Source organism: Nannobrachium achirus (assembly GCF_963921795.1).
Source record: "Nannobrachium achirus genome assembly, chromosome: 10".
NCBI classification, from domain to species: Eukaryota; Metazoa; Chordata; class Actinopteri; order Myctophiformes; family Myctophidae; genus Nannobrachium; species Nannobrachium achirus.
In genome coordinates, this window is record NC_137819.1 from 14,035,806 (window position 1) to 14,043,305 (window position 7,500).

General features: G+C 41.6%; 1 long non-coding RNA gene across 1 annotated transcript in view; it reads left to right on the forward strand.

Annotated features, from left to right (window-relative positions):
• The window catches only part of LOC308292201, a 91,015-nt gene that overhangs the window by 71,820 nt on the left and 11,695 nt on the right, over window positions 1–7,500 (forward strand). The window contains exon 3 of the long non-coding RNA XR_013962389.1: window positions 3,965–4,067. This is a non-coding gene — a long non-coding RNA (uncharacterized lncRNA). The remainder of the gene's footprint in view (window positions 1–3,964; window positions 4,068–7,500) is intronic.

Consider the following 7,500-nt stretch of genomic DNA (forward strand, 5'->3'; position numbering starts at 1 on the left):
AGTGTCTCACGTGGATTAAGGTCACTGTGACATATATACTTTGGCAATTTGAAAACGACTACAGCTACAAGCTCACATAATACATCTTGTGAGCTTGTAGATTAGCTATTTTCAAAGGATCTTGTACCGTTTTGAAAACGTATTATATTGGACCTTTGCACAACGTGTACTTTAAGTATTTGGTTCTTTTGGTGCTTAGTACATTTTGATGCCAATACAACAAACTAGTTCTACAACAGGGTATTGATACTTTTATTTAAATAAAACATGTGAGTGCTTCTCCCATCTCTGCTGTGAAGTAGGGTTAACTTGGGACGATATGAAAATGTAATGTCACGATTATTGTGACCAAAGGAATTGCGATATTAGATATTAGCGTGATAATCAAAATATCACGAACATTATCCCGGGGCGGAACATTTGCAAAATATTGCCGATCTACAAGCTCACAACGCTGTATGTGCTGACGCGCTGTAAGTTTCTAGATCAGCAATTTTTTGGCAGAGAGATTTGGTAGAGAGTGAAAAACACTATACTACCATTAATGATCAAATATATACAGCACATTCTCATAGCTGGGATATACCATTTGTTCTCAAACATTTCCCATATCAAGGACCCCAAATTAATACGTATTATTTATTTGGCCGCGGGCACTTTGAGAAGCATTACACACAAGTGCACACATGCACTTAATAGTCTGGGGCCTTAGGGGGATAAATCATTAATTTTGTGCAAATCAGTCTAAAAGCGGCAAATTTTGCCCAGATGTAGCCCAGGGCATGCTCTAATGATTTAGATAGGTTGCCCCAGTCGGAAAAATGCAAATGCTCCCGTCATACAGTCTGGGGGACGGAAGTACTTATGATGAGAGCCTCGTTAAAGCGAAAGTGAAGCCTCCTCCCCACTTCCGTTTTGTTTTTAACATCGCGCACATTTATCCAAATATAAATAAAAATCATCTAAGTATATTTAGCTTGCTGCTTATCAGAAATGAAAATTTAAAATAAATTTTCATGAACGGAAATGCCAGCTCGACGTTCAGGAGCTGTAGTTCCAGACTCTATATAGCATTCGGAGATTGTGGAACAGTTGTCTTTCTACGCGAGACCAGGTTCCCATCGACACTATACAGGAAGAAAATACCCAGAAAAAAATCTGCTTTAAGTAGGATTTGAGGTGTCTAACAAAAAAAAGAAAAAAAAAATCCTTGGGCTAAAAACGGCCCCACAATATGATGGTTTAGTGATGAGTCATCACTTTTCACAGTTCTGTGGGGCCGTTTTTAGCACAAGGATTTTTTTTTTTTTTATGCAAAACCCCTAGTTAGACCCCTCATCCTACATAGAGCAGATTTTTGTCTGGGTATTTTCAATGTCAATGGGAGTCCAACTTGATTTGAATGCTGTGGCGACCCCTAGCTAAATCATTAGAGCAAGCCCTGGGCTACATCTGTGCAAAGTTTTGCACTTTTAGACTGATTAGCACAAAATTAACATTTTATCTTCCTAAGGCCCCAGCAGGGTTAATTTTGTTGTCTAGGACTAAGACTAAAAGACTACAAGATTTTGATATTTTGTCGGTTAGACTAGACTAAAACTATTTCAGAAGACTAAGACTATATTTGTGTTATTTAAAAGACTAAGACTAAATCTAAGTCTAATGGCTGTAAGAAATTAACACTGTTATGTAACTGCAATGAAAATAAAGCCAAATACATCTTGTATGTATGGTTTATTTTGACCAAGTAACAGGCAGTAGAAGACAATGACTTGTTCAGAGTTATGTGGTTATAATTAGCCTAAAATACTTATCGTAAAAGACGAAGACTCAACGACTAAGGCTAATCCCAAAAGACTAAGACTAAAATATTGTGATATTTAGTCGACTAAGACTAGGCTAGACTAAAACAATTTCAGAAGAATAAGACAGTACTAAGACTAAGTGGTTAGTTATTCAAAAGACTAAGACTAAATCAAAATTTGCTGAAAAAAATAACACTGGGCTCCAGACTATAAGTGCACCCCAAAAAACAACCACACACACACACACACACACACACACACACACACACACGTGCGCACACACAAAACAATTTCTTATTTTCCGGGGCAAGTGAACATGACATTTTCCCTGTGTGTTTGAGAGTCGTTCCCAGAATAGGTCTCCAGTAAGCAGCTAGTCATGTCACTGTAATGTCCTCTCCCGCGTGTAAAATAAATATTTCAGTACATTTTGAAAGCTAAATAAAACCTACATGTATTCTGTATCTGTAACGCATGTACTATAAGTGGTACGTATTAAATATTAATGCGTCATGGGTATAGTGTCTGTATATTGTCTGTAAATATTATAAATCATTAATGTCAGCTGTGTTGTGAAGTAGCTAAGTATATTTACTTAAGTTCTTAGTGCTTATAGGTACAATTTTTTTATTTCCAATACTTTTACTCCACTACATTTATTTGAACACTTTAGTTACTAGTTACTTTGCAGATAAATTGTAATATTATAAAACATACATGAACCACTTTATCCCTATGTTATACCTAGGTTATTTGAGGGGCAGCATAGCTCAGGGGTAGAGAAACCGCCATTAGAGCACGAAGGGTTCCCAGTTCGAATCCGGGCTCCCCCAGAGTGAATGTCAAAGAGTCCTTGAGCAAGACTCTGAACCCCTTGTTGCTCCCGGTGAGCAGGTTGGTGCCTTGCATGGTTTCCTCTGCCATCGGTGTATGAATGTGTGTGAATGGGTGAATGTAATGCACAATCTATGTAAAGCGCCTTGGTTAAAAGCGCTATATCACCATTTACCATTTACCATTTATTTGAAAATAGCCAATCTACAATGTGAGCTTGTAGATCAACTATTTTCAAACAAGTTGTACTTTTACTTTGTGTACATTTTGATGCCAACACTTTCATACTTTTACTCAAGAACATTTTTATTTTACTTTACTTGTAACAGAGTATTTCCAAGCACGTCACACAAAAGTAGCAAAGATTTGCCGGTCTACTAAATTGTGTCTCTTTAGATTTTAACCAAGTTATTTTACACTTTACCTATTCAAAAATAGCAGATCTGCAAGCTCATAGCACGGCACTAAGATCTTGTAGATCTGCTATTTTTGATAAATCACGAAAATGTGTGCAAATCTTTGAAGAAATTCTATGTTTAAAGCAACATTTTTCTAAGTCTTTGCTTTCTATTTTTCCTGAAAAGCAACAGTTTTGGACATGAAAGGCTTGCGGCGGGCAGCGGGCGGTCCTATGAAATATTCATTCATTATAGTCTTATCATGAATTAACCCATTTAGCCCTAGAATTATTGAATGCTTTAACCAGTGAAAAATAGCAGATATACAAGCTCACAGCGCGGCACCGAGTGCCACGCTGCGAGCTTGTAGATCTGCTATTTTTGCAAAAGTCGCGAAAATGTGTACAAATCTTTGAATATATGTATTTTCAAAGCGAACGCTTGTAACTCAAATTTTGCTTCTGGGTGGTCCCTGGAACTAGATATTTTGAGATGGGGGTCCGTTGCCAAACACATAATCAGTTTGGGGGTCCTTCACATGAAAAGGTTTGAGAACCACTGACATTGGTAGTAGTAGTCTCTCAAGAACAGACTAACTGAGCTCCAGTTAAGTGAAAAGGACCTTTTCTTTGACGATGGCTGGCCAGATTGCTGACATAGAAACATGGGTTTTTCAAAAAAACCTTAGAAGGATTCAAAAGACACTTATAGAATCGGGTCAAAATTCGAATTTTCACGATTTTTCAAAAATAGCAGATCTACCAGCTCGCAGCGCGGCACTCGGTGCTGCGCTGTGAGCTTGTATATCTGCTATTTTTCAATAGTTAAAGCATAAACTATGCTATAATAGTTTGATATTACACAATAATGTGTACCCGTTCTAAATGGATTAAATATGAAATATTCATGTTTCCTGTCGCCTTTCAGATCCTCTGCTGGAGGTCATACTGAGGGGGTCCCGCCCCCCCGCCCGCCATCACGCTCTCTTCTGATTGGACGGATCCGCCCGTCCCTCACACGCGCCCCGCACGTAAGTGGTCACGTTTTATTCACGAAACAGCGTGCATGCGTCTGCGTGTGTGTGTGTGTGCTTATTTGCGTGTGCACGTGTGTCCCTCTGTTGCCCTTGTGCGGTCAGGGTCATCCCTAATTGGATGGGTTCTCCTTAAAGATTCCCATTAGCTTGTTAGGGAAGCGCACACACACACGCACGTACGCACGCAAACACACGCGCACACACACACACGCACTCACGCACGCACGCACGCACGCACGCACACACACACACACACACACACACACACACACACACGCACACATGCACACACAAGCACACGCCACACAAACACACAGATCATTTGGATCCAAATTAGATCAGGTTTGATTGGATTAGATAGTGTTTCATCATTTAGATGGAGTGCCATTTGCAGCAGACATCCATCAGTCTTCAGTCTGCTGATTCACTCAACCCATTAAGGCCTCTGAGGCCGGGTCTACAAAGCGTCTTCTATATCATTAGCTCTCAAACTTTTTTGTGCCGCAGACCCCCCATCTGATAATGTGTTGTGTCAGAGAAGACCACCAGAAGAGAGCACTTGGGTTAAATAATACAACAAGATTTGTTTTGGGCTTTTATGCCTTTATTGCAGTGGTTCCCAACCTTTTCAGGCCGCGACCCCTAAAATAATCATATTTGAACTGGGGACCCCCCACCCTGACGAGCACTAAGAGTTGAGGCATCACTACATTTTGTATAACACGGTTCTATTGTGAAAATAGACGATCTTGCCAGGCGTTGTGAGCATGTAGATCTGCTATTTTCAAGATTTCTGCCGCTAATATTTGACAATTTGGCCATTTTAGAGGTATTAAAAAGTCCACTTAAGAAATGTGCATATACACCTCTATACACTTAAACTTTAAGTTGATTTGTTTACTGTTGAGTGAGAAAACAATGATGCACATTAAGTTAATCATCTGGGGACCCCCCAGAATCATTTGAGGACCCCCCCTGGGGGTCCCGACCCACAGGTTGAGAACCACTGCTTTATTGGACAGTAAGTAGACTGACAGGAAATGGAGGGGGGTGGAGGAGCGACACGCGGCCGCTGCTTTTCCAAGGTCGTCCGGATCGGGAATCGAACCGGCGCCGCCGCCAGGCATCTATGCCTCAAGTGGTATGCGCCTGGACCAGTAGGCCAGCTGGCGCCCCAAATAATTCACACTTTCAAGCAGGGTCATATGTCTGTACTCTGACATAATTGTGTCCATGGCCGGTTTTAGATTCGTTCTTATTCTGATCATAGTACCCAACTAGAAAGGTGCAACTCTGGGAAATTGCAAGTGTGGTTGCACCGACGTGTGTCACCATGAATCCACAGGGAAATGAATATCTGTCTTACCATTTATATTAGATATTGTGATGTCATATGAAGCATGACCAATCCTGGCTGATTGGACGTGATATTGTCCAATCAGAAAATCGACAGGAGACGTCCATTGAGGAGGGGGCATAGTGGCGCTGTCGCCTCACAGCCTAGAAGGTCCTGGGTTCGATTCCCGCCGGGGGACGCTGTGGGTGCTGGGGGCGTGTTGATTGATTGATTGAAGACTTTATTAGAGGTTTGCATAGGAAAAAGGTACAGTTTCATGACGGTACAGTTCACTGGTACAAGGTCTACTAAAAGGAGATCCTAGAAAGCACTTGGCTTATTTGCACAGGAAACCATTGAGGTATCTCATATAACATTGAATGACAGACAGATAGAACACAGTACTATGCAGTAGATATAGGGTGCGTTCGGAAACCCGCACCGGGTGTGTGCTCAGTGTAGTGAGTGCAGTGGGCGTGGCGTTGTAGAGTGCGTTCAGTGTGGCTTATTTACGAACGACCAGTTTTAAGAGACAGCTGTCCGCTTTTTCTCTCTGAACTCTGAAGGTAAACTTTCTGAAAAGCAGCAGTTGCTAAGTATACTAATGTAACGTTGATATTGAAAGGAGATGTAATTCATAGCATTGGCATACCTGCTGTTAGTTTACACGTTAATGCGTGTGAAACTATCAAACCCAAACGACCAATTAAGCTGCAAATGCTGCATTTTGCGGTAATTTCCTCCATTGTTCACAACTGAGAAGCTTTCGAGACAAAAACCAACCAATCAGAACACCGCACTGCCGCACCACACCGTCAAACCCCAACTTCTGAGTAGGGTTGGTGAGTGCGTGCACTCAGCACACTGGTGCGCCACGCACTGGATTTCCGAACGACAACGCACCAAGTGCACTGAATAAACGAACGACAACATGGCACACCAGTGCGTTGAGTGCGCATTTCCGAACGCACCCTTAGTCAGATTCTTTTTTTAAAACAGTGCAAGAAAAAAATATGCAGTAGATAATTACAAAGAAGGGTCAGTGGGAGGGTAAGGCTTGGCTAGGTTTGTTTTTACCACTTACGAACGGCTGCCGCCTGTAAGTGTTTTTTTTTTTCAGGGCGATTTTAAATTGCCCTGTTCTCTTCTCCGCGTCATCAGTGCCCTTACCCTAGGTGGGGTCGGCAAAAGGGCCTTTCTGTGTAGAATTTGCATGTTCTCCCTGTGTCCCCTATAGGGTAGGTACCCTCACAAAAAACATGCAGTAATCCTGGTCTCTTTACAGGCCTCCACCTGGCCAGCCTGATGGAGGGGAAAGCAACTTCCCTTAATCGCAGCACTTGTGCCACTTCCGTTAATGCAACGCACAGCAGCGCAGATCGCTCCCAGGGTGCTTTACACCCCTGCTGAGAAGGCGTTTGTAGAATGGGCCTCGGTTCTTAATGGGTTATGGACGAATGAAACTCACGGTGACAAAACCTACAAGTGGATGAAGATGGAGAAGATGGAATATGAAAACTAAAAACGTACCTGGCTAATGGATGTAGAAGGGGAATTGTTGCGTTGGTGTAATGGACGACGTCCACTCAACACCTCAGAACGCTACAAAGGGTTGGCACGTAATGGATGGGCCGCACAGAACTCGCCTGTTGTGCTCTTCTATGTCGGGGGGAATTGCCGAACTACTTCAAAGCTACATTATTCTGAAAGAAGTTTGATGTAGGGAAGTGGTCCAACTAGAAGTGTCTTTGTACTCTGAAGAGGTCTTTATACTTTTACTTTAGATACTTGGACTTGTAATTTCTGAAGCCTAAATACATTTTAACACCCATTGCTTCTCTCAAGTGCATATGATGTGAGTTATACTTTTAAGCCTCTGAACCAAGGGATCTTCTTATGGGTGTCTTAAAATTTGAAGAGTAAAACATTGTTCAATTAAGATGTACTTTAACTCAAGCAAGACTTTCAAGTATACACCACTGTTCACGTCTTCATGTTTTAACATTTAAGGCAGAACTGGGCAGGAATCATGAAGCGACAAAAAATTATGAATGAATGAATGAATGAATGAATGAATTCATTAATTCATAA